At 44.5% G+C, this 25,039-nt stretch overlaps 1 long non-coding RNA gene across 5 annotated transcripts in view; it reads left to right on the top strand.

The window, feature by feature from the left end:
* The window catches only part of LOC132660785 (uncharacterized), a 493,076-nt gene that overhangs the window by 25,662 nt on the left and 442,375 nt on the right, over positions 1-25,039 (top strand). Inside the window, exons 3-4 of one of the 5 annotated variants that reach the window (XR_009601882.3) lie at positions 9,636-9,748; positions 10,330-10,816. The exons of the other annotated variants lie outside the window; for them this stretch is intronic. This is a non-coding gene — a long non-coding RNA (uncharacterized LOC132660785). Of the gene's footprint in view, positions 1-9,635; positions 9,749-10,329; positions 10,817-25,039 lie in introns of those variants that run through there. 5 annotated transcript variants of the gene reach the window in all.

The following is a 25,039-nucleotide window of genomic DNA, read 5'->3' as shown; positions in this document are numbered from 1 at the left end:
CCCCACCTCTTATGTTGGAAGACGGCTCCGAATCAGGTGTGCGGGATCCCACCTTCCATCGTGGCCACCACTCCTGTAACCAGGGTTAACTTGTTGCATAACCTGGGTGGTTTTAGAGCCCCTGAGAGCTGCAAGAAATGGATGTTCTATTCCAGGAGGTCCTGGAGGAGTAGGAGCAGGACTGTATTCTGAGGGTGCTAAATCAAGAGGCAAGAATATACAATAGGAGGGGAATGAGTTTATTCACTTGGAAATGCTCTCCTGGGATGTAGGATTTAACACAAAGGAGAAAAGGAAACCAAAGTGCTCATGAAAGTGGGCATCTGGGATGGGACACGGTATGTATGCCAGGTCAACCACGTAATCATGTTCTATGGAAAGGTGCAAAGGACATGCTGCTTCCAAAGGTTATCATGACAGGGACCCCAGAAATGCTGGAACTTTATGGTGATTTTACTCTGTAAGCCTGGCTCTCGGAAAGACTGTTATAAAATGCAGCTAGCTGATAATAACAGGGATGAGAGGACCTCCCTCAATACTGGATAGGCACTGGGGTTAAATACTAACTCTAATAGGCTACAGTGATCCTATTAGCTAACAAGTTGAAGTGGAAGCCAAGAGATCTGATGGACAAAGGGTTTTGTACGTGGCATCCTTGAGGGCGAAACGGGACATGTGCAAGGGTGCCACTCAGCTCTTCTCAAAGAAGAAGGCAAAGATTGATGAGGGGAGGCTGAGGGCAGCTGCCTCAGTAAGAAGTGGGGGTCCCTTTCTCACTTTGCTAACTTGAGTCTCTTTCTCACTTCCCTAACATTTCAGGGGCCCTGGGACACCTACCTGAACTGACGCTGATCCCTGGAGTCCCTTTCAAAGTATCATCATGGCTCCCTGCCAGGGTCTGGTCCTTTGGGGCCAGATGATATAGAGAGTCTTGACAAAGTTGTAGCTTATGGTGGATCTCTTGGCTGTGTGGGTTCATCCAGGAGCCATTTTTCAGTTTCCTAAATGTGTAATTAAAATACTTAGCAGTTGGGACGCCTAGGTGGCTCAGTCGGTTAAGTGTCCGACTTCGCCTCAGGTCATGATCTCGTGGTTTGTGAGTTAAAGCCCCACATTGGGCTCTGTGCTGACAGCTCAGAGCCTGGAGCCTGCCTCCCTCTCTCTCTCTCTCTCTGCCCCTGCCCTGTTCATGCTCTGTCTCTCTTTGTCTCTCAATAATAAATTAATTTAAAAAAAAATTTTTAAAAATGCTTAGCATTTGGTAGAATCTGATGCCTTAGCCTTTGGAATAAAAACTGCCACACTGGGGAAGACAAAGTCATAGACTCTGGAACTACTTCATCCTTCAGCCAAGATAGTAACTAAAAACCACTCTCGTGCTCCAGTGTGATAGGGGAAAATGGGTACCGTAAGGTTAATTTGCCCCCGACCCTTTTTTAATGCACCCTGCTCTCCTTCTGCGGCTCCTTTCCCCAGGACCTTAAAGTAACTCACCCACTCGGTTTCAGCACACTCCTTACAGGGATTCTTGCCCCCGGTCTTCCGTGTCCTCATGCTGCTCTAGAGTGGTCATTCTAACACAAGTCTAGTCCGATAGCTACTCCTCTTCGGCATCCATGCACGCTTCACTTTTGGGTTAGGTCAGAGGTCTATAACCTGGCACGTTCCAGTAGTGTGCATTTTGGAGACCCCTCCGCTGACCTCTAGTGTGAACTGCCATGGGGCTCTCCTTCATATCTTCCCAGACCACGCTGTAAGTCTGTACTATAGCTTACCCGTTCCCTCCGGGCATCCTGCCCACGTGAAATTATACTCGGAGGCAAGGAGCCGTGCCTTTCTTACCTTTCTTCCCAGCGCCTTATCTAGCGGCTAGTCCTTCGTCAGGCGCTCGGTACACGTATGAAGGAATCCGTGCTTGCAAAAGTACCTAGCCCACATTAGCAGGAAGAGTCAACAGTGACTGGCTAAATCCATTAGTTGAGTACTGCCAGCAGGCACAGTGGAGGGGGCTACCAGGGTGATATTTGCTTTAGGGATGCGAGATTGGCTTGTTGTCTTTGCAGAATTTATTTGCTTTCATAATTAATTTTTAGCCTGGGCTAACATTAAAATTAGTTGTTCTCCCTAAGGGCATGGAGGATGCCAGTAAATGATGTCAGGGACAATTTTGTCGGAGCAGAAGCTCTAATAATGTTGCAGTGGCTAATTCATATGCAGGTGGTGCAGTTGGCTGCGATAGCAATGCTGATCGATAATGAAAAGGCACGTTAAGTTCTCTTCTGTGCAAGTGACACCTGCCCATGAATTCTTGCCACGTCGGTACCCGGAGGACATGTATGTAGCCCTAGTCTCATTTCTGAGCCCAGAGGTTGGAAAAGTGACCACCCACCCCTCTGTCATGCGGTGGGATATTCGGGACAGGAGGGCTGGTCCCGATCTGTGTACGGCTACCTCCACTGAGCTTGACTCGCAGATTTCTAGAGGCGCCATATGCCAGAAATGGAAGGGTTTTTAGTATTATTTTCATTTGACCCTGTTCCCATAGGTAGTCCATAAAGTTGATCTGCAAATATTCTGGAGCTCTAGCCAGCAGCCCACATTCAGGGAGCATCTGGAGCCCTCGGGCATTTTTTTCCTTCACTGAATGATGCCTCTGTGAGTGGTGTGGCCTGATAGGGTCTCCTCAGGGTCTGATTTAGTGAGGGTCACGTAGCCACAGCATCAGGGACGTGGATCACAGAGGTGAACTCCAGCAGGTAGCCCACATCACGTGTGCTCGTGTACCTCAGTTTTGCCAGACATCGTGTCAACTTAGACATATAGTTTGTTCTTTGGAACATTTCGTTCATTAATTCTGTTAGGTTTCCTTTTCTTCCTGAAAGTAGAAAGTAGAACGCTCACATGAAAGGCTTGGTTACACATTGGTTATCTCTTGAGGTTTCAGGGAAAGATCGTTCATTCTTTCAGTATGCTTCTGTGGGTAAATTTTGGGAAAACCATGAAACTAATTCCATTCCCAAAGTGTAGTAAAAAAAAAAAGTCATTCAACAGCATGTTTTTTAATCTAGGGAAAGCAAAATAATTTCAATTAGAATTCTAAAATAATAAAATTTCAGTACTAAAACCTCATTTCTTGTCAGTGAGTATTTAAAGGCCCACTCTATCGTCGGAAATATTTTTAATCTATAAGTGACTATAAAAGGATATTTTAATTCCAATGGCATTCAGTTTGTTTGAAACTGTGAAATATCGTAGTCATTTTTATTAAAGTATTTGTAAAATAATCCTTTTATCTCTGAGTAAGCAGTTTGACAGTTACAACCCAAAACTGAGGAGCTGAGAATTCATCTCAGCCAGTGTATACTACCTGTTAGCATTCTCTGGGCGGTACTGATCTTGGTTGGAGATACAGCAATTATCGGTAACTCCTCTCTCTGTATAATTACAACAAAACAAAATTCTAAGAATGCACTGATTTATCAAAAAGTATTTTTTTGGGCTCCACCTTCTATCTGAAACTGCCCAAAGCAGTGTGTTAAGATTCTAGGTTCATTTCTGGAGAGGCGCTAAGATTCTGGGACCTAGACATTATTTTAGAGGCCCAAGTCTTGCCATTTTCAAAGTTTGTTTTTAAAATATAGAGAACAAAATCTTTGCATACATTGAAGAACTACCTTATCTTGCCCTCCAAACCTCTTAGGTTTCATTTTCAAGGAGTTTCCTTAAGCCACTCAGTCAACCAGAGTCTGTGGAATTTCATGTGAAAAAAATATTAGGTCCTAAATACATATGTAAAATATCTATACCCTCAAAACTTCTGACTCCCTGCATCTTCTCATCCCAATGGAAGATGGCATGTTTACTGCCTAGAGAGTTTGAGGATACCAGGTGCACCTGAACACAAGACAGGAGTGCCTTACCAAGACAGCACACCAGCTCGAACTTCAAAGTTAAGAATGGAAGAGAGCAAAAGCAAAATTGAAGATTAGTTGTGCTGTGAATGAGCTACCACACCAGCTCTGGAATTCCTACTTTGAGATTTCTTCTGTATCCAAAACCATTACATGTCTTTAATGCTCAGTCTACTCTTTTCTTTCATTTCTGAACTTCCAGAAATACTACCCACCAGCTTAATAGTACCTTTGTCAGGAAAATGAAGGACTGTTCTCTTGGGAAGTCAATTCAGTAGACAAGCCCTTTGTGGTCTGTCAGCCTTCTGTCCCGGTCCCCCTGCCATAATTCCTGGCTCCACTTAACTTTTTACCATCTTCCTAGTTTCACCTTTTCCACAATGCCACATGGCTGGAGTCACACAGCGTGTCGCTGCTTCATGCTGGCTCATTTCACTTGGGAATATGCGTTTAAGGTTCCTTCATGTCTTTTCATGGCTTGACAGCCCATTTCTTTTCAGTGAAGAATAATATTCCACCGTCTGGAGGCTTTACCTCTAATGGAAGGAAGTATAAACTGACACTGTCCAATACAGGGATGCAAGAAAGGGAATAATTGGGGCATTTTCTTTCTAAAATTTTAAACCAGCCCAGCCAATTTATTTCCGTTACTCATTGCTTTGCTTTTTACTTTTAAGGTATAATTGACCTACGATCGAGTATATATATATGGAGTGTACAGTTTTATAAGTTTAGACGTATTTATATACTCATGAGACCATCACCACAATCAGGATATTGACTCTATCCATCACCCCCCCCCCCCAGTCTTCCTTACAATCTCTCCTTCCTGTACACCCCACACCTGTGCCTGTTCTACAGTAACCTCTGACCCACTTTCTATCACTGTGCATTAGTTTGGATTCTTTAGGTTTTCATGGAAACGTAATCGTAGTAATAGATAATCATCTTTTACTTGCTTCCTTCCCTCAACGTGGTTTGTTTGAGATTCATCGTGTTATTTTGTGTATGGTTGGTTTATTATTTTTATTGCTGAGCAGTAGTTTATTTTTACTAAATTTGTTCATTCACTGGTTTACTGATGGAAATTTGGGTTGTTTTGGGTTTGGTCCATCATATATAACATTGCCATGAACACCCTTTTCTGTGGACGTAATCTTTCATTTATCTTGCGTGAATACTTACAAGTGAAATGGATGATTCCACATCCCTCACCACATTTGGTGGAGCCCCACCCCCCTTTTTCTTTCAATTTTAAACATCCCAGTGGGTGTGTGGACAGATGCCTTGTTGCAGTTTGCATTTCCCTAACGACTAATCATTTGAGCATATTTTCCTGTGCTTATATAGCGTCCACATACTTTATTTTTTCTTACACAACAGAAATTTTTTTCTCACACTCCTGGAGGTTGGGAAGGGCAAGAGGCTTCACTGGTAGGGGGTTCCCACCTCACCCGGTGCTCCTGTGAGCTCTTTTGGGGGTGGAAGGAGTGGACTCCTCCATCCGTGTTTTGTGAAGAGTCTGTTCTAAACTTCTGCCGAAGATTGAGTGTGGTTTTTGTTTCTTATTTTACAAGTTCCTTCTGTTTTCCAGCTGTAAATTCTTTGCCACCTGTATTTTTTGCAGATACTTTCCGCTGACCTGGGCTTTCCTTTTCTTTCCCTTAACAGTGTCTTTTGATGAGCAGATGTACTTAATTTTAATATGGGGTTTATCACTTTTTTTCCTTGGATATGTTTGTGCTCTTAGTTTTTTATGTAAGAAATCCTTCTTAATTCGATATAGCAAAGACTATCTTCTGTTTTCCTCTAGGAATTTAAACTGTTTCAAGGTGATACCTAGATCTGTGATCCATTTCGAGTTAACTTTTGTACATGGTGTGAAGTATGGATTAAAGTTCACCGTTTTTTGCACATGGACATCCAACTGTTTCAGCATCATTTTATTCTGAAAAGACTATTCCTTCTGCACTGAATTGCCTTTTCACTTTTGCTAAAAATCAATCCTTGTATTCTTTAATCTGTTCCATTGATCTCTTTTGCTAATTCGTTCCATTGATCTACTTTGACGCCAACATCAGAGTCTTGATGCCTGTAGCTTTTATAATCTGTATTGAAGTCAGGTTATGTCATCATCCAACTATTTTTCCAAGGGTATTTTAACTTCTCTAGATCCTTGAATTTCCATGTGAAAAATTATAACTTTATCTCCATTTTCTAGAGAATAGCCTACTGAGTTTTAACTAAAATCGCATTGACTTGGGGCCAATTTGTGGAGAATTAATATCTTAACAATATTGAGTCTTCTGATATATGAGCATGGACTAACCTTATTTCCCTTTGTTTATGTTTTCTTTAATTTCTGTCATCACTGCTTTGTAGTTTTCAGTGTCAGGGTCTGCATATCTTTTATCACATTTATTTATAAGTGCTTTGTGTTTTTATATTATTTTTAAAAAGCTATTTTCGGGGCGCCTGGGTGGCGCAGTCGGTTGGGCGTCCGACTTCAGCCAGGTCACGATCTTGCAGTCCGTGAGTTCGAGCCCCGCGTCAGGCTCTGGGCTGATGGCTCAGAGCCTGGAGCCTGTTTCCGATTCTGTGTCTCCCTCTCTCTCTGCCCCTCCCCCGTTCATGCTCTGTCTCTTTCTGTCCCAAAATAAATAAATGTTGAAAAAAAATTTAAAAAAAAAAAAAAAAAAGCTATTTTCATTTCTGATTGTTCATTGCTAGTGTATAGAGATACAATTTATTTATTCTAGATTGATCTTGTATCTAGCAAGTTTTCTAAACTCACTTATTAGTTCCAATAGCTTTTTGGGGGCTGCTATAGATGCTAATGAATTTTCCACAGAAAGGATTATGCTGTCTGCAAACAGAGTTTGACTTTTTCCTTTCCAATCTGCATGTGGGTTTTGTTTTTCTTGCTGTAGTGTATTGGATAGAATATCCAGTATGGTGTTGAATGGACGTAATGAGATTTTCTGATTCCTGATCTTAGGAGCAAAGCAATCAATCTCTTAACACTAAAAGTATGATGTTTTACATAGGCTTATTTTTTCTAATATTTTTAAAATCAACTTCTCATCTTTTCCTCATATACTGAGAGTTTTTATCAGGCGTGGACATTTGATTTCATCATGTGTTTTTTTTTTTTTTTTTTCAATTGAGATTATCATACGATTTTTCTTCTTTCACCCGTAATTATGGTAAATTGTATTGGTAAATTTTCGAACATGAAACCAGCCTTGCGTTTCATAGTGCCAGCTGGGTAATGAGATATTGCTTCTTTTACATATTGTTGGATTCCATTTACTTATTACATGTGTATTCATGAGAAATTTTGGTATCTGGTTTTCTTTTCTTGTAAAGCTTCCTTTCTGGTTTTGTTGTCAGGTTAATGCTGTCATCAGGGAGTGATGGGGATGGTTTCCCTCCTCTTCAGTTTTTGGAAGTCTGCGTAGATTTGGCATTACTTCTCCCATCAGTTATTCAGAGTAGGATGTTGTAATCTCTACCTATAATTGTGGATCTATTTCCCCTTGTAATTAGGTCTGTTCTTTCTTCATGTATTTGGCAGCTCTGTTACTGTATGCAGATGCATTTAGGCTTGTTGTATCTTCTAGATAGCCTAACTCTTCTGGATGGTGGGAGGAGTCAGTATTCATGGCTCTTTATGAACTCCGCTTATTCTCCCTAACCCTTCCAGGATGAGACCCTCTCTTCAGCTTCAGGAAGATTTCTCACACACGTATACGGATCAGTCCTCTCCTAGAGAACTGGAGACAGGCCTTCTACGTCTTGTCAGAAGTTTCTTCGCCACTCTTTACCCTCTGGTGCTGTGTAGACTCTTGCTGGTTTGGCCTCTGAGCTCTCACCTTGGCCAGAACGCCACACTCCATACTTATTCTCGCTCACCTAGCTTGGAAACTGTAGCTGATTGCATAATGCTCGAGTTCAGTTAGGCTAATTGAGTACGAAGATCTGAAATCTCATGTGAAATCATTCTTATACTCTTTATTTAAGAAATAAGATGCTATGGGGCGCCTAGGTGGCTCAGTCAGTTAAGTGCCTGACTTCAGCTTGGGTCATGATCTCATGGTTCGTGGGTTCAACCCCACCTTGGGCTCTGTGCTGACAGCACGGAGCCTGCTTCAGTTCCTATCTCTCTCTGTCTCTCTGCTCCTCTCCCTCCTCCCCCCCCCCACTTTCTCTCTCTCAAAAAATAAATAAATATTTGGAAAAAAATAAATAAGAGGTTATAATTCTGTTTTAAAACAAATTATGTAGAATATAAGGATTGAAAAAAGGATAAATAACTTAGGAAATAGTGACACCACTGAACTAATTCCGTTTCCTAGTGTCAGGGAAAAGAGAGTTTTCAGAGGCATTTTCAAAATCTAACTACTATTCTTACAGTGTGATGTATGGTCACCATGTTATAAAGAGAAGCAAGTATAAATAATCATTTTCTGAAAGACTGTTATAGATGCACACACTTTAAATAGAACAAGGCTAAAGAACATTCTGTTTCTGTTATTGCTTCTCCAAAGTCTGGTGGTTTGGTTGCGTTCAGATAAACCCTCCAGATATTTGGCTCCTTGTCTGAGCTCATAGCAAAGATGCTCAAATGCCTTGTCAACCGCCTGTGCCCTTTCTCTGCTTCTCATCTCCTGTCTTCTCATTTTCCCTCTAACTGTCCCCTGCCCTCGTGGCCTCCACATCTAATATTCCTTCAGTGAGGACTGAACAGCAGCTGGACAGATTTCTGGGCTGGAGTTTCCTCTCTCCACACATTTCAATTAAAATTCCGTGATGTTCTCATTGCACTGAGTCAGTAAAACTCCCTCATGTTTCCATTCTTTAGTATTTCCCTGCTTGTACTCCCCACGCCTTTTGTGACTTCTGACAAGTTCTTGATGTTTAAAAAAATGTGAAAAAACACCATTGCTTATTTCTGCCCAAGATGACCTCAAAATGAGATACTTCTGTAAAGATTTGGATGGACAAATATACACATTTATTCCAAATTAAATGAATGGTGTTTGAATTGAGTTTCAAACTGCAAACTTCAAAGGATAACTAATTGTACAAATCAACAAAATTCCTTTATGAGAACATTGACACTCATAGGAATGTAAGCTGTTATATTCCCAGAGAAGAGACAGAGGGTCTGTGTTTAACATTTCTTGACCAAGATGTCTGGGAACCACCGTCACAGGCAAGACATTATTCTTAAGATCTTACACAGAATGCATTCAGGGAACGAGGGTGGTATGGATGCCTCAGCCACTGTGTGAGTTGTTCCTGGGGATGGTGGTTCTGTATCAAAGTATTAATATTATTTGATCTTTCTCATCAAAAAACAAAAGCCGTTCTACATATTGAAACCCATCTTCTGTCTTAGCAGTAGTGAACTAAGTACAATGATGAAACACAAGAGAGAGACACACATCATAACCTTAACTTGGCTCTAATAATGAGACGGAAGGAACTTGGGTTCACCATAAGTTGATGGAGTCTGGAAAATGTGGCTCTTATCCTAGGGGGAATGCAGAGTGGCTGCAGAGGGTTGACGTGGCAAAAGAAGAAGCGTCAGTTTATTTCTGAGGAAAGAAAAGCTTGGCTCTGGACAAAGGCAGTCATGTCGAAGATGTATTTAAGACCCTGCTCCCCTATTGTTCGAGCCCTTTTACACCATTCTTATGGTATTGTCTCCCCTCCCAGGACTGTGGCTGTGTTCAGCTTGATTGCTGTTATTCCTTGTCTCGGCAGCTTGTAGAATGACTAGCGCGCGTCATGGGACCCCGGCAAAAGACAATACAGACAACAGGAAAATGGTACGGCATTCCTCAAACTGCCGTATGTTACGAGAAGGACTGTTCTAGACTCTCCAGGTCCGTAGAAGAATATGTCAGAATAAGGACCCGGGGAGAGACGGCTGATTGCAAGAGCGTTCCACGTACAAAGAACATAGCGTATCACTGCATTGTTACAGAAATGTTAAGAATGTCAGTATATGAATCTTTTGGTGGGGGCGGATGTGTTTTAAATTCATACACTTCTTATACCACCTTCCTACCTAGGTGGGGAGACACAGCCCATGGGCCTCCTGGCGATGGCATTCTGAGGCGAAAGCCCTCCATTCCTTGGTGGCTCAGTAGATGGCAGTGTGTCTGAATCTAGTATCATAGGAGGGGAGAGCGTTTTAGCATTTTCCAAGAACATGAAAATTTTGAAAGCTGTGAGGCAGCGTGGGGCCTAGAGCATGGGCCAGGAGACTTGATCTTTATTTCTGGCTCTACTCCTGAATAAATTTATTGGAATCAATGGAGGTTGGCCACTTAACTTTTGTATTCCTTACTTTCCTCAAGTTGAAATTAGAGAACCTATTCTCCCTCTTCCCGTCTCCCTTTACCAGGACACCGTGAGTCTCATCAGACTTCAGAATCATTTCCGTTCACTGAAGAAAGGCTCTTTATGAATTTGCTGCGCTGTTTATAACGTGGGTGGCAGAACTGATCGGGATTGTCTATTGGGACTTGAAGTAAATAAACACAGAGGCAGTTGGCAAGAAGGGACCTCTGTATTTCCATGCCATGGATGTTGGCGTATTTTGGTTTCAAGTGGCAGCATTGGATCTCGGGATGCAAAATAACTCCTGTTCCTTGGAATCGAAATGACTCCCTCAACGCCATGAATCTTGACAATGATGGAGTGAAGCCAAGGCCTCTGGCAGCCTCCCAATTTAAATGTCATCTGTTCGCTGCAAGGACAGATTCCGTCAGATTCGATAATGTTCACTCGTGCCGCCTCTTGAACGTGAGAATCTTCACCGTGGCATTTTAATCCAAAGCTGGCACTGTGATAAATGCCAGATGAGATTATAAATGGGGCACAGCGTTCAACGGTTACACCGCCTTTGTTTCCCCCGCTGTGACCTTCATCTGAAGCTGGGTCCCCGTTCCCCCCCCCGCCACACACACAGCACAGGAGCACAGGCCTGTGGTGGTGTGGCACCTAAGTGGGTCATGACAAGATCACATTGGGACAGAACTAGCCGTGGCATCTGACCCGCCAGCCGGGCTCTGGCCATGTTCGCAGACAGACTGCTCTGCAGGGGCCCTGCCACTTGGAAGCCAGCACAGGGGGTCAGAAAGGGATGAAGTCTGTAATACCTTTGTGGACAGGTGGGATGTGCTGGGGTGGGTACACTGTATCTAGTGCAGATTCCTGTTTCACCCACTCCTCCAAGAGGTTATATTGGGGGGGGGGGGGAGCCAGAAAGTACTTGCTGTACAAAAGGCAAAGTCACAAAACCGAAAGGATGTCATGACTCAAATACACACCAGCCCATTGCTTCTTGCTGGCAACCATTTCATTTATAGATATACAATTTGAAACGCTTTCTTTCTGTATCATCAGTCAGAGAAGCTGTGCTAATATCAGATTCCACTGTCAAAATGTTAGCAAACAGCTAGGCTTTTTAGAACTCTCTTGTGCCACGAGCAGAGATTCAAGACAAGTCAATTTTTTTTTTTTTTTTTTTTTTTTTTTTTTTGCTGTGTGTCATCTTATTTTTCAGACATGCCTCATAGTTGGATGGTGAACGGCTTGTTGGTTTGAATGTCAGGAGGTTAAAATTTTAATTTAAATATGCATAAGCGTTAAAATATATTCCAGAGAATGTCACATCAACCTCAACCTCAAAGTGCCAATTATGTTGTTTGGGTTTCCCATTTGACACCGTTCTCGCTAAACTCATAGCCCCAGCTCAGAATTTCTAAAAATGCTTAGATCTCAGTTTCATAATCCATTCTATTTAAAGTAGAAACATTAAGAAGAACTGAACTATAGAAGCATTATTTCATAGTGTCAAGGACATAAAAGTCAAAGCGTACTGCTCGCGGCTAACGAACAGCAATAAAGACGTAGAGGCCTGCACATTATCTGTTAGCGTTAAGAGAGACATACACTTGGACAGTTTGGTAACCACTCAACAGGAAGGATTCAAAACAAAGAAATTTTTAAGGTTGGAGTTTAATTAGAAACACTAATTTGTAAGTTGGATGAGAACATGTAACTGTTTTTAATCCTTAGCCAGTAAGTTTCATTTCTGCCAGTAAAGTTTCATTTCTCCCTGAAGCCACTTAGTGAAGAAAATAAATGATGCCGGAGGACCAAGAGGGGTAACTCTTAACTAACGTTTTGTGCGTATTTACATGGAGAGAGCTTAAGTGAGAAGAACTGGGGCGTAGTACAGTCATGTAAATAAGATAAAACTTACCTACCAGCCAGTGGATCAGAAGTGATGACCCACAAGCACTTTCTGATTGAAAATAAATAGGGGCGTGTGGGTGGCTCAGTAGGTTAAGCTTCCAAGTTCGGCTCAGGTCGTGATCTCATGGTTTGTGGGTTTGAACCCTGTGTCGGGCTCTGTGCTGACAGCCCAGAGCTGAAGCCTGCTTCACGTTCTGTGTCTCCCTCTCTCTTTGCTCCCCCACTCTCACTCGTGCTCTCTTTCTCTCTCTCAAAAATAAACATTAAAAAAGAAAAGAGAAGAAAAAAATGTTAGAAGGGGCTCAGTCAGTTAAGCGTCTGACTTCACCTCAGGTCATGATCTCAGGGTCCATGAGTTCAGGTCCCACGTTGGGCCGTGGATCCTCTGTCCCCTTCTCTCCCTATCCCTCCCCTGCCCACGTGTGTGTGTGTGTGTGTGTGCGTGTGCACGCTCTCTCAAAAATAAACATTAAAAAAAAATAAATTAGAAGTTCAAGTGTGCACAAAATGTTTGCGTGCACAAAATGTTTGTAATGTTATGTATGTTTCATTATGTTTTATACTTTTGGATATTGGTTATTCTTAGCAGTTTGTGGCAGTCCTATCATTGTTACCATTGGTAATTTATAACGCTCCTTTCCAGGTCATAATTTGTTTAATGACACGTTGTGTTAAAATAGTGTTAAACTTTGGTACGGTGTCGTTGTTAGATGGCTGCTCTGACAAGCTGTGAATCAGGCTAGTAGTTACCCAAAGGCGTGGAATCTAAGAATGTGTTTTCTGCACATTAGCTGCATGCATTCATAAAATAAGTGTAAAATAAAAGTGAGAGAAATAAGATGACGCAGGAAGCTGAGAGACGGAGGGGCCGTGGAGATGGAGTTTCCCAGCCCCAGAAGAAAAGTCAGGAAATGAAGGGGGAAAAAACAAGGCAGCGACAGGCATCAGGACACATTGAACTTAAATTCTCTCGGATGTTTCCTGGATTGTCCTGATGACCCGGGGAGAGAGCTGATGAAAACACAGACTGCTTTCTACAAACTGAAAAGATCTTGCAGTTTGGGAGGTGAAAGTTCACCCACAAGCATCGCAGCTGCTTGACAGAAACGACGATGGCATCCGTGCGGTTTCTTTCTGCTCTCAGTGATCAGCGGTTCAGCTTGATGAGATCGGTAACCCTGGGTGGAATGTTGTTGGCCAACAGAAACAAGTGATTCGGTTTAGTTGGAAACGAGAATTGTGGTAATCAGCGCGTGTCTCGTCCACCACATCTGCGCGGGGCTTGCTCAGCTGTCCCATGGGTCTTCCCTGCAGCACCACCCACCGCGCACAGGCTGGTCTCCAGCACGCCTAGCAGTTGTTGTCAAGGATGCACCTAGGGGACTGGATCCGGCTACTGGCCAGTGCCTGGGGCCGACCTGACGGCCAGGAAGATGCAAGTTGCAATGGGCCGAAGCCTGCATTCGTACGTGAATTTGTGCACGCATCCCATAAATTAATCAGCATGTTGAAACCTCTCCTTGACCCGAGTCACCGTGGCCAAGGGGACGAGCCGTGCCGGTAAAACCCTGGGCAGCACCAGCAGACATGCACGCCCAGTAATGGGGACGGGGTGATTCCCCAAAGCGGATGGGACATGCTTAGTTGAAGGAGGGAAAGTGGGTGCTCCAGGGGGAACTCATAGCTGCTCCCTGGATTTGGTGCCCACGGAGAGCGGGTAAGCGTCAACGAGTCGGGACACACAGAGCGTGCCCCTCAGTACTGGTGCGGGCTCGGGAACAGGGGATAGAAAAGCGATGGCCAACAACGTGGACTGGTGTTACGAATTGAGGTCACACCAACGTGTTTGAGTCTCTTCACGGTCACTGTGTTCAGTTACGTTTTCTTCATCGTTGGTGCTTCATTAAACCTCCACCTATCACTGAGGCAGTCCGGTGGTTCGGGTATATTCACGTAGGTTCCCCTACGAGAGCCGGAGGAGTATCAGGTTTTTTGTGGAGTCTGAGCTCATCTTCCTTCCTGTCCACCACAGGCAGGCCTTGCGCACGTCCTGATTCGCGTGTCGTCCTTATACTCGCTTCCGCCCCCGTCCTCCTCTCTCGTTAGCTTTGAGCTCTTGGACGGTACGGTTATTCCGTTCATCTCCAGGGTATGGCACACCAGGACATAATGGCTCAGCAGATGCTTGGTTAAAAAATAAATGTGTAATTTAAGTTCCTCGTGACTCAAATCTCAGCAGTTTTATGTAGGAAAGCTCTCAAGATGTGGAGCCTAACACTTAGAAGCTGTGGCAGTAATGAACAACTTGTGTTTATTTCACCCCAGTTAGATATGGGGTCTGTGCCTCACGTGTCCCCGTGGTTTTCAGTCCTCTGGTCAGCCTTGCTCGGTCGACATCGCCGTCCCTGCGTTGAGGCCGAAGCACGTGTTGCTGGGGGTTATTGGCTGGTGCAAGTGCCTTCTGCCCACACCCTGTCTGACTTAAATGGCCACACGTGTTCCATAGCTCCTCAAATTTCCGCTGCTTGGAAATTTTGCAAGGAGGGGGGAAATGCCACAGAGGAAAAAGAATAGAGACAAGAAAAAAGCTTTCATCCCGATACCAAGAACGAAAGTGAAAAAGTCGCATAAATGGAAAATCACATGTGAGTCTGGAAGCTCATTGCATATAAAAGAGAGTGTACAAACTCAACACTCAGAGGGTGCTTGGAACGTGTTCTTTTTCTTTGAGGTCTTGCCCCTGTGAGCTGTTAACTACTCGTGTTCCTGCTGATTATACAGTGCTCAGGAGAGCGGGCCTGTGCTTCAGGTAGAAAAGCTAGGAGGCGGGTCTCTGAAAGTTTCCAGAGAATAAGCCAGAAGGAAAGTGGGCGAAGGCTTCTGTTGTGAGGCCGTCCATGCACAGATTCACACGGTATTTGTGTAGACTGACAAAGATTGGTAGAAATACGGAGGTAAGCGCGAGGTGTGTAGAAAACCATGGGGTGTGTGAAACAAGAAACTGCTTCACCTCTTTCTTCCCTGCAAATCATGTTGATGTCTTAGGATTTGTTTCACAAGTGACTTTTGGAGAAGAAAGCAGAAGGTTTTGTGTTTCCGGTGGGAGGGGGATTTTACGCATCGAAACCTCCGGTCAGAAAGGCCACATCTGAGCTGGTGGTGAAGGACGGTGTCATGAGGCTGCTCTGACAGGATGGGGGCCTGTAGGAGCCCCAGCCACCTCTGTGGGGTCTCGTCGTCTTTGGGGTCTGCACGGTGTGCCCTTCCTGACTGGCTTTTGTATACCCTCTGGGCTTACATGTCCTGAGATTCATCTTTCGGTGACTGAGGCAGTCCGGTGGTTCGGGTATATTCACCAGTTCTCAGTTTGACTGTGGGCCTCACAGAATCTCATTATATAATTAGCCCCCGACTCACAGTTAACTTTGTAAGTTCTGATCTTTGTAGTTGCTTTCTTCACCCCTGCAAAAAATGGTAAATTCGTATAAACTTCTGACTTCTGACTGACTCGCTGATTTTTCACAAATTCCCTGACAAAGCAGCTTGGGTTTCTGTTTTAGGTAAATGCAGTCTAGCACCACGGAAACGAGAGAGACGGCCTCGTCAGTAGGACCTGTGAAGGAGGTCGTTCCTGGAATAGGTGCGGGAACTTGTACCTCATCACATTTCTAGTTGTGCTGGAGGGGCAAAGAGGAGACGTTAGCGGCCGACCGGCAGCCTGGTAGGCCCCTTTCTGTGACATCAACTCCACCCGCGTGGACCCAGTGGCTTTACTGATGAGGGAAGGATGCCCTCATCACAGACGCTTGGTCCACGGGGCCAGCCTCACATCCACCGCTAGTCTGCTGGTCTGTCCCCCCCCCCCGGCTGGGCTCCCGTGCGACTGCCGGGTCCAAGCGCGCTGGACGGTTTCAGCCACATGTTGTGTCGGGGGCCGTGCGGAGGGAAGACAGAAACTCAGCCGTGAAATTGGAGTGTGGGGTTGATAAGAGCCGGGCCTGAATATCAGGAAGTAGGGGATAGCGTGACCCAAAGGGAGACCTTGGTCTCCCTTTTCTGCGCCCTCGTTGCCTTCTCCCTGTGCTGCTCACTGGCTTAACCACCAATGAGCCTGTCCTATGGCGGCCCGTTGTGTGAGCCCGTGACTCCTGTCGTGGCTGTCAGCTCACATCTCCACGACGGTGATATTTTGTGACATTGAAGGCTGGCTGAAGACCGAAGAAAATCAGAGAGCGTGTCCACCAGGGTGCTGAGACGTGGATGTGCTAGAAACACAGAGTGAAGGCGAGGTCCTCTGGAGCCTCGAAGAGCTGACCGGAGTGGTGCGGGGTACCCTGGGAGAAGGGGGTTGGTCCCCACAGAGAGCACAGCCAGCAACCCCGACACCTAAGTCTTAGCGATTCACGTGGATGAGGGCAAGAGCCTGGTGTCACGGGCACTGCGGAGGGAGTATGGGGGAGCATCCTTATTTTCCACTGAATCGAGAGGCCACACGTGGCCTCGGAGACGAGCAGAATGTCCGATGGCAGGGAAATTGGATGGCAGTGGGTCACTACAAATACGTTCTTGCTTCAGCCCATCAGAAGTTGGGAGGAAAGTGGGATTATACTTGTATTTGTAAGCATGTGTTCTTAGAGAGCTGTCTGGGCACCGTTTGGGCACCGTTTGGGCACCTGTTAGAATGGGATGCCAAGCTCATGTGAAGTGTATGGCAAATGCCTCAGGTGCGCGGGGAGGGAAGAGGCAGAGGGGCTCATTTTCGTCCTGCCGTGTGTGCCGGAGAAGAGCCGGTGGGGAGAGCTGGTGCAGCAAAATATATTTATACTTCCTGGAGTAGCAGATGGTCCCCTGAATGGCGCGGAGGGTTTCCACTCAGCTGGAGGGTGTTGCTGAGGCTCGTACTTGGTCCTGACCCAATGACGAGGCTGCACGCTCACTGGTCGCTAAGGCCTGGGACACACATTTCGTACAGATCATCTGTTCCCGACCTGCTCATATGTCCCAGGACACGTCCCCGTGCTCAGCCAGGGAGGAGAGGCTGAGGGTGCGAGGCGTGCTTCCCACCCCAATACTCCTCCCGTTCTCACCCCAGTACTCCCAGGTGCCTGAGTAGGAAACTCCTGAGAGCAGGGCCGGGAGAATGAGTGTTTGGAGAAGGCAGGGAGAGAGACCCAGCCTGGCATCTGGTGCTCAGGAAGGCCCTGGAACAGAGTCGGGGACAGCCTGGGCGAGAACGGTTCAAATACAGAAAATAAAGTAAATGCTGGCTCTCCAAGCGAGCTCCCCAGTCCGCACCGGATGTCTGTGAATATCTCAAAAGACGCTATTCATTTCCTCTTGGCAGCAGGCTATGAAAAGAGGGGATAAACAACTTTCCAAAGGCTTTTTTTTTCTCCCCCCATTTCGGTCTAAAAAATTATTTTCATAAATCGGAAAGAAGAATGTTTGTTAAATACCCCTCCTCTTATTTTCAGGACCTACCATTTAAGGGGGAAGAATGCAGTTTTGTAGTTGTAAGAGACATACTAAATGTATTTTAAACCATCAGCAGGCTTACACTGTCTGCTCCAAAAACTGCCGGGTGGCTCTGGTGTCCTGGAGTGGATTCCAGAACTTAACTGTCACGTTACGGTGACGCACTGCGAGCTGACCTGGTGCGCCCCCCTCGCTGCGGGTCTGGGCTCTTCTGCTGGCTGAGGACGGTGTGTGCTCCCCAGGGAGCGTCGTCAGTCTTCGTGGCCTCTTAACTAGTCTTCATCGTATTCCTCATTGCACTTCTGTCGGAGGGTGCTGACACGTGCGGCCAAGGGCACGTCAGAGCTTAGGGCTTGACGCTGTCTATGACTGTGTGATCTCCAGATGCTTTTATGCCCAGAGGAAAGTGACGCTCCCAGTATCAGATGGCAGCACGGCCTTATTAGGGGAGGGCTCTGAGCACAAGGTGTTCGTGAAGTCTCCAGAGTTTAAAGGCCGGCGTTTTTCCTGCACAACCAAATGTTAGTTGGAGCTCTCCGGGCAAATTCCAAGAAGTTCCCGTAACCTGTATCCGCTGAGGAAGTGGGGGGCTTGGCCCCACCATGTGGGAATCAGCAGACCTCTCCGGACCTCACCTTGTCCCCTGGAAGCACGTCTTGGAAACGATCACCAGGTGCAGGGGTCAGAGGACGTCTCAGTGCGCCCGCTCGTCCCTCCGGGAGCCTTCATGCGGCCGTCTCAGCTGGGGGAGGCCTCTTTGGGAGACCTTAAGGCACCCCCCTGCAGCCCGTCCCTCAAGTAGCTAAGGTGACTCCTGAGACCCAAACAGCCACAGTTGGAAGATGAAGTCTGACGGTCGGATGAAGCTCCTGCTTCCACACAAGTGCCTGTCATGTCCACAGTGAGGCTAGCGACAAGATGCACTGGCCTGGCCGTGCTTCCCTCGGAGGCTGCGGTGGCCACAGCCGGCTTCCCGAGACAAGGCTGGGTGGCAGGCCACCTCCCCATGTGCCCAGCGGCTCTGAGACCCAGGAGGGCTTCTGGTCTCCCCTGGCTTGTCAGGAGCCCCCGTGCCAGGATCAGGGGCACAGGTGGGAGGCACGGGAAGTAGGCCCAGAGCTCTGAGCCGGGCCTGCAGCGTTTTCCTCTCCCCTTGAAGTCCCCGTGGACACTTGTCCTACCGGGTGCCACGTGAGGGGCTGGGGAAAAGACCTTTGCCCGGACTCGACCAGTCACCAGCTCCGTAGTCCTGGGCTTGTCTGTAGGTCCGTCACTTCCTCTCACAGGGAATCCTGAGAGCGATGGTACCATTTCCTGCGCTTCTGAGAACTAAGTGAGTTACTTTCATTAGTAAGGTGATTTTTAATTCAAAGGCTTTCTTGCCAGAGAGGGTTTGGGGGAGGGGGTGGCTAGTGCTTTGTTTAAAGGAGGATTTTCTAAAGGCAGCGTAACCTTGCGGGACTTCCCTTCACCCGAGCCTGTTCCACAGGGCAGAGAAGTTTAGTAACCTTGGTCATGAGAAGGGCAAACCGCCTCCATACATGGGCTGGGATTTGGGCCGAGTACATGCTCACGGGGCATTAACATTGGTGAGTCCCAGTCCTGCCGTTACTGACGTCTTTGTGGGGCAGAAGTAAGTCCAAGGACACAGTGATGGAAATGGGCGCGTGAAGGGAATTGCTTGAAGTCTGAAAAACTTGAGACAGCGACTGCAGACAGACCGAAAGTGCGTCTGTTCCATATTCCCTCCGAAACAGCAAGTCCCCAGGCATAGGGAGATGCGGGCCATGAGACCCGTGGTAGGCCCAGAAGCAGGGGACAGCACCGTGAGACCAGGAAGGAGGGGAACAGAGTATTGTGGTGTTTTATAAAGTACTATCACTGAAATGAAATGTAGGCTTTAGAAGACTATGTTTTGTATGTTATAAATGGATTATTTGCCCGTGCAAATGATCTACCTTGGCTGGAGGCAGGCATTGATGTGGGAAAAGGAGCTAGTTGCCACAATAATAATCGTAGAAACTATGGGGCACCTGGGTGGCTCAGTCGATTAGGCATCCGGCTTCGGCTCAGGTCCTGATCTCACAAGGTTTGTGAGTTCGAGTCCCGCATCAGGCTCTGTGCTGACAGCTCAGAGCCTGGAGCCTGCTTCGGATTCTGTGTCTCCCTCTCTCTCTGCCCCTCCACTGCTTGTGCACTCTCTCTCTCAAAAATAAATACACATTAAAAAAATACTAATAAACTAAATTTAAAGCATGAATTAATCTCTCCTATATATATTTAGTTTACTTGCTATCTCTCATTTTATAGTAAAAATGATAAATTAATACCTAAGGTTCTTTGAAGATCATTAAATAGTCCAATGTAGTATAATCCATACTTAATTGAAAAATTTTTAAGTAGTTGGTCATTAATTATGATTATAAGATTTATACAGCAAGGGGAAAAAGTAGTTTGAAAAAGTTAAAATGTAGTCGAAACATCAAGCTACATGTTTTATTTAGCACCTTGAAGTTAACAAGCTAATAAAATTCTTTCTCAACACGACCACCATCATTGTCAACACACTCACACATCTGAACCTTTAATCTCTGTGTCCTCTCCCCCTTGACTCTTTATCTCTTTCTTTTTACGTTTCCATCCCATTTTCTGTGCCTGCTCTCTCCCTCCACCCCTTTAAGAATTAGTGTCCATCCTTCACTGACTGACCTTCTTGCTCCCATGCTGTCCTTGGGAGATGCCATCTTCTTTTAGTGTTCTAACAGTTGTCTACCTGCCTACTCTCCCAAATCCAACCTTGACCCTTCCCCAAACTGACAACTCTGGTATCCCAACTGGATGTGTCCACCTGGATGGTCCACGGGTGGCTCAAACTTCACATGTCTAAGGACAAACAGTGATTTTTGTTTTCAGTTCACCTTTCTCCTCCTTCCCTACTTCCCAGTTCATGGAACCACTATTTGGCCTCGAATCCAGTGACATTGGATTAACACACATCCGTCCACTTGACTCTAAGATCTGTTCAGTTTTTCAAGGCAACTGGATCCAAAATTTTTTTTTTCTAAGACCTTGTTTTCAAGGATGCTAATTAAGAGATAAATAATCTGAAACACACCTTTTCAAATTTCTTCAATTCCCTTCATCCCCGTGGCCTCCAGCCACATCTGTTCTTTGGATCTTCAACTCAGAATCTAGCTTGGACACTAAACCTACCCTCTTTCATTACATAAATATGCATAGTGGAGTCGCTGAAGAGTAAAACTTCTCCATACAGATGGATCTTTAAAGTGCATGGTATTCATTTTATGTGTCAATCTTCTCACATTTCCAATACTTACTATGAATCTTTACTTCTTAGCTTAAGCTGTCTCCATCCCCACTATAACCTTGACTTTTGCTTCCCACGGAAGCAAAATCTAATGCCTGCCAACTTTCTTGATGTCTTCTTTTCCTCTCAAAACTTCTAATATTATTCATTTTTACATGAAAGGATACTGTGTTCTGAGTAGAATTTTTCTGTGGTCTTAAAATTAGTGCTAAGCTCCAAAGTTAAGAACTGATTGTCCTAAACATTCCACATTCTAAACTCAGAAACCCATCACCTGTTGGACCGACCATTTTTCTGTTGTGGTGAGAATAAAGACCAACCAACCAAACAACAAAAAGCTTTAAATAAGAAATTCATTGATGATTTTGAATGATCACCATTAAAAGTAAAGATTTAATAAATTAGAGAGTGCTAGAATTGAGCTAAACTTTTTAAGGAGACTGCCACCAAGCATGAAGATATCACTGAAAGCAGGGATTCAAAACATTTAAAACCATCTCAAGTTTGTGTGACTGGAAATCTATTTTTTTTTTTGTTTGTTTTTTTTTTGGTTTTTTTTTGTTGTTTTTTTTTTTAATTTTTTTTTTTCAACGTTTTTAATTTATTTTTGGGACAGAGAGAGACAGAGCATGAACAGGGGAGGAGCAGAGAGAGAGGGAGACACAGAATCGGAAACAGGCTCCAGGCTCCCAGCCATCAGCCCAGAGCCTGACGCGGGGCTCGAACTCACGGACCGCGAGATCGTGACCTGGCTGAAGTCGGACGCTTAACCGACTGCGCCACCCAGGCGCCCCTGGAAATCTATTTTTAAAAGGTCTGTTTTCTTTGATAGAAAAAACATTCTCTTTTCCTTTTGTCTAGGCTAATTCTGAACTTTGTGATCTTTGCCCTAAGATGTTCTTTTCAAACCTTACATCCTTTCTATGGACTTCCTCTCATTAGTGAAACATCCTCAAGGTTCACTCCTCAAATCGATGTGACACAACACAACACAACACAACACAACACAACACAACACAACACCTTTCAACTCCACCCTCCGCTGAAACTATTATATATTCTACTATGTTGTTCTTGGTAATAAAATCAACAGATAATAAAAATATCTGTGTTCAAGACATCTTGATCCTATGTTGATGCATTTTATGGGCACATCTGTTATATTATGAAAATATTTAAAGCCTGATTCTCTTTTATTTCTTTTCTTATTTCACTAAGGTGGGAGTCTCTAGGCATTTTGGATTGGTCTGATACTTCCCAGGTGACCACATATATTCCTGTAGTTTCATAACTCTTTATGTTCCTGTTCTCAAAATCTGCATCTCTGTTCTTGACCTCTTTTCCAAACTCTACATGTGTATACTGGTTTTGTATTCATTTTCTCTGCTTAGACCTTGCAGAGACAACTCCCATTCGTTACATCCAAAATTGAACTTATTCTTAGAACCTTTAAAGCATCTCCTCCTGAGATGTGCATATCAGTAAATGGCAGTAACACCTATTTCTTTTTCTAGCTTGTTTCTTGGTATTTAATAGGTGTTCAGTTTCTTAATTAAATGATATTAATAGATTAATGAATATTAATTAATATATAAATCATAAATAGCACAAGGCTCTGCAGGTATTTTTTTAAACTTCTCCTTAAACCTTAGTTATTTTCATTTCTTTTGAACAAAAGTATGAATCATAAATTTAAAAAATACATAGAATGAGTAGCCTAATATCCATTATTTAGTATTTTTTATTTCAAGTAATGTACTTTATTTTTCCTCTTTAAATCAGTACAAATGATTATTGCATATGCCCATGATGTTTCCATATTTCCTTCTCCTCGAAGTTTGTACATCTTGTAGCATCTAAGTCAAATCTCTTAAACTCTCTTTCCTCTTCAATCAAATTCATATTTGTTGTATTCATTATTTAAATGTTAAGTTCAATGAATGCTTTTTCTCCACTATTTTATGTGGTGTGCTTTATCTTTAATTCAATTTTCAACCCTTGGGTGTGATAAATATAATTTATACATCCCTTAGGGCAAATCTGAATACTCAGTAGGTACTTAAAAAATGCATGACTATATCATGCAAATAAGATCTGCTTTATTTTTCCAGAACCCGTTAGTATTGTTTCATGTACCCTTTCTTGAAGATTGGGAAATTGCCCTTGAAGAGAATTACTGGCTGTAGCTCAACACAGCCATGAGATTTGTTCAAAAAATGTCATTGTCACAATGATGGAGTTCTGGGGTGATGATGGGGGTTCAGAGCCAATGGCCAAGAAAGAATTCTTGAAGACATCTTTGGTGCAAAAAGGTGATTTTATTAAAGCATGGGGACAGGACCCGCGGGCACAAAGAGCTTTAATGGGGTTGTGAAGGGTAACTGATTATATACCTTCCCTTTGGGAGGGGGTTAGGGACAGAGTAAGTCTCTGAGGAACTTTGGAAGCAAGGTTTCCAGGACCTTGAGGGGCTAGCTGCTGTTAGGAAAACGTCATTTATTACTGTTTAGTAAAACCTCAGTCATGAGTCCCTTCAGATATGTATCAGGGGGCCATAAGCTTGGAGTATGATTGACAGCGTATGTCTGGCAAAATCCAAAGGAATTTTTATACGTAAAAGTAGACTTCCAGGATTCTGGAGGTTGGGATAATGTTAAGTCAAGACACCCTTTTGCCCCTAGCAAAAGTGTCATCATCCAGGCAACCGAGCTCCTACAGGGAGGTCGCTCTTTCGGTTTCAGGGAGTTGTCACTGGGTTGTAGGTAGTGGGGAATTTAATTTTTCATTTGCCTTAGTTTCCCACCATGCCAAGCACTTAAACCCCCTTACATCTTGATGAGGGTGATGTTAGGGCTGCAGGAAACAAAGTCTGTAGGTTTCCGGAGATTAGACTGTGGATAAGATTGCCTTTTTCTTGCAGTTTACTGTAAGCCGTAAAGCAAGGGAGACTCCTGCACGACTATGACCTCTATCAGTCACCTATCTGCTTTCTTGCCTTTCCTTTGTTCTTGGGCAGCCAGGAGTGTCTGAGGAAGATCACACATGTCCCACCTGGGGTGGGGGGTGCCGTTACCCTGTCCTCTGCCCTCAGCTGGCCCCCCCGCCCTCCGCCATAAACAAGATATTGAATAATCCTATCGGCATATATCTGACTGCCCCCTTGACTCATTATGTGACCTGAAGGAAAACAGTTCACTTTCTTTGCTGCAGTATTATCTTACGTGCTAGAGAGCCCAAACGAGATACAGTGAGCTGGACAGGCACAGAGGTCATCTAGCCTCAGTCTGAAACAGGTGTCCTGATAGAGAGCTCCGTCATTCACTTGTGCACTTACCTGCATAATTGAAAACTAAATTTAAACATTTTCTGGGAGGGTGTGTGGGAAATGCCAGTTTGATGTTATGTTAAAAAAGAAAAAAAAAGAAAGAAAGAAATAAAAGGAAGGAAGGAAAGAAAGAAAGGAAAGCAAGGAAAGAAAGAAAAAGAAAGAAAGAAAAGAAAGAAAGGAAAGAAAGAAAGAAAGGAAAGAAAGAAAAGAAAAAAGCCTTTGTGAATGTGAAGTGAGAAAATTATATTGCGGGGTGCAGTAAGTTAGCATGTGTTAAAATTAAGTATCTAAAATATCTACAGGGCCTGAAAAGGTACATGGAAATGAGCTGCTTTCCAAGTTAATGTCACAGGAAATGACAGTAAGGCGCTCTCTTTTCACACACTTTTCATGATACGTTTCTCTTAGGGCTTGAAAGAGCTTAAGATCTAGCAGCTTTTCCCTCTGGAGTCTAGAAGATTCACAGAGGTGAGTGTGGGCTCCGGTATGTGGATCTGGAAGTGATTGGTAGTTGCATTTACAGGGGCTCAGTCTCCCACAGGTGCGTAGGTGAGCAGGCAGCCCCCTAAGTGAGGAGCCCCCTAAGTGTGCCTCTGCCCCTTCGGCCTTGCCGCTTTCTAATTCGTCTTGATAATGTCTACACTTTTTCCATCTTTTCCTCCTCTCTGGAGATTCTCTCTGGTCCCGTACTCATACTAATCTAGACGTGTCAAATCTATG

The sequence above is a fragment of the Panthera onca genome, chromosome D1 (genome assembly GCF_046562875.1).
Source record: "Panthera onca isolate mPanOnc1 chromosome D1, mPanOnc1 haplotype 2, whole genome shotgun sequence".
NCBI classification, from domain to species: Eukaryota; Metazoa; Chordata; class Mammalia; order Carnivora; family Felidae; genus Panthera; species Panthera onca.
Note: the sequence above shows the minus strand (reverse complement) of the source record. Positions and strands in the feature narration are given on the sequence as shown.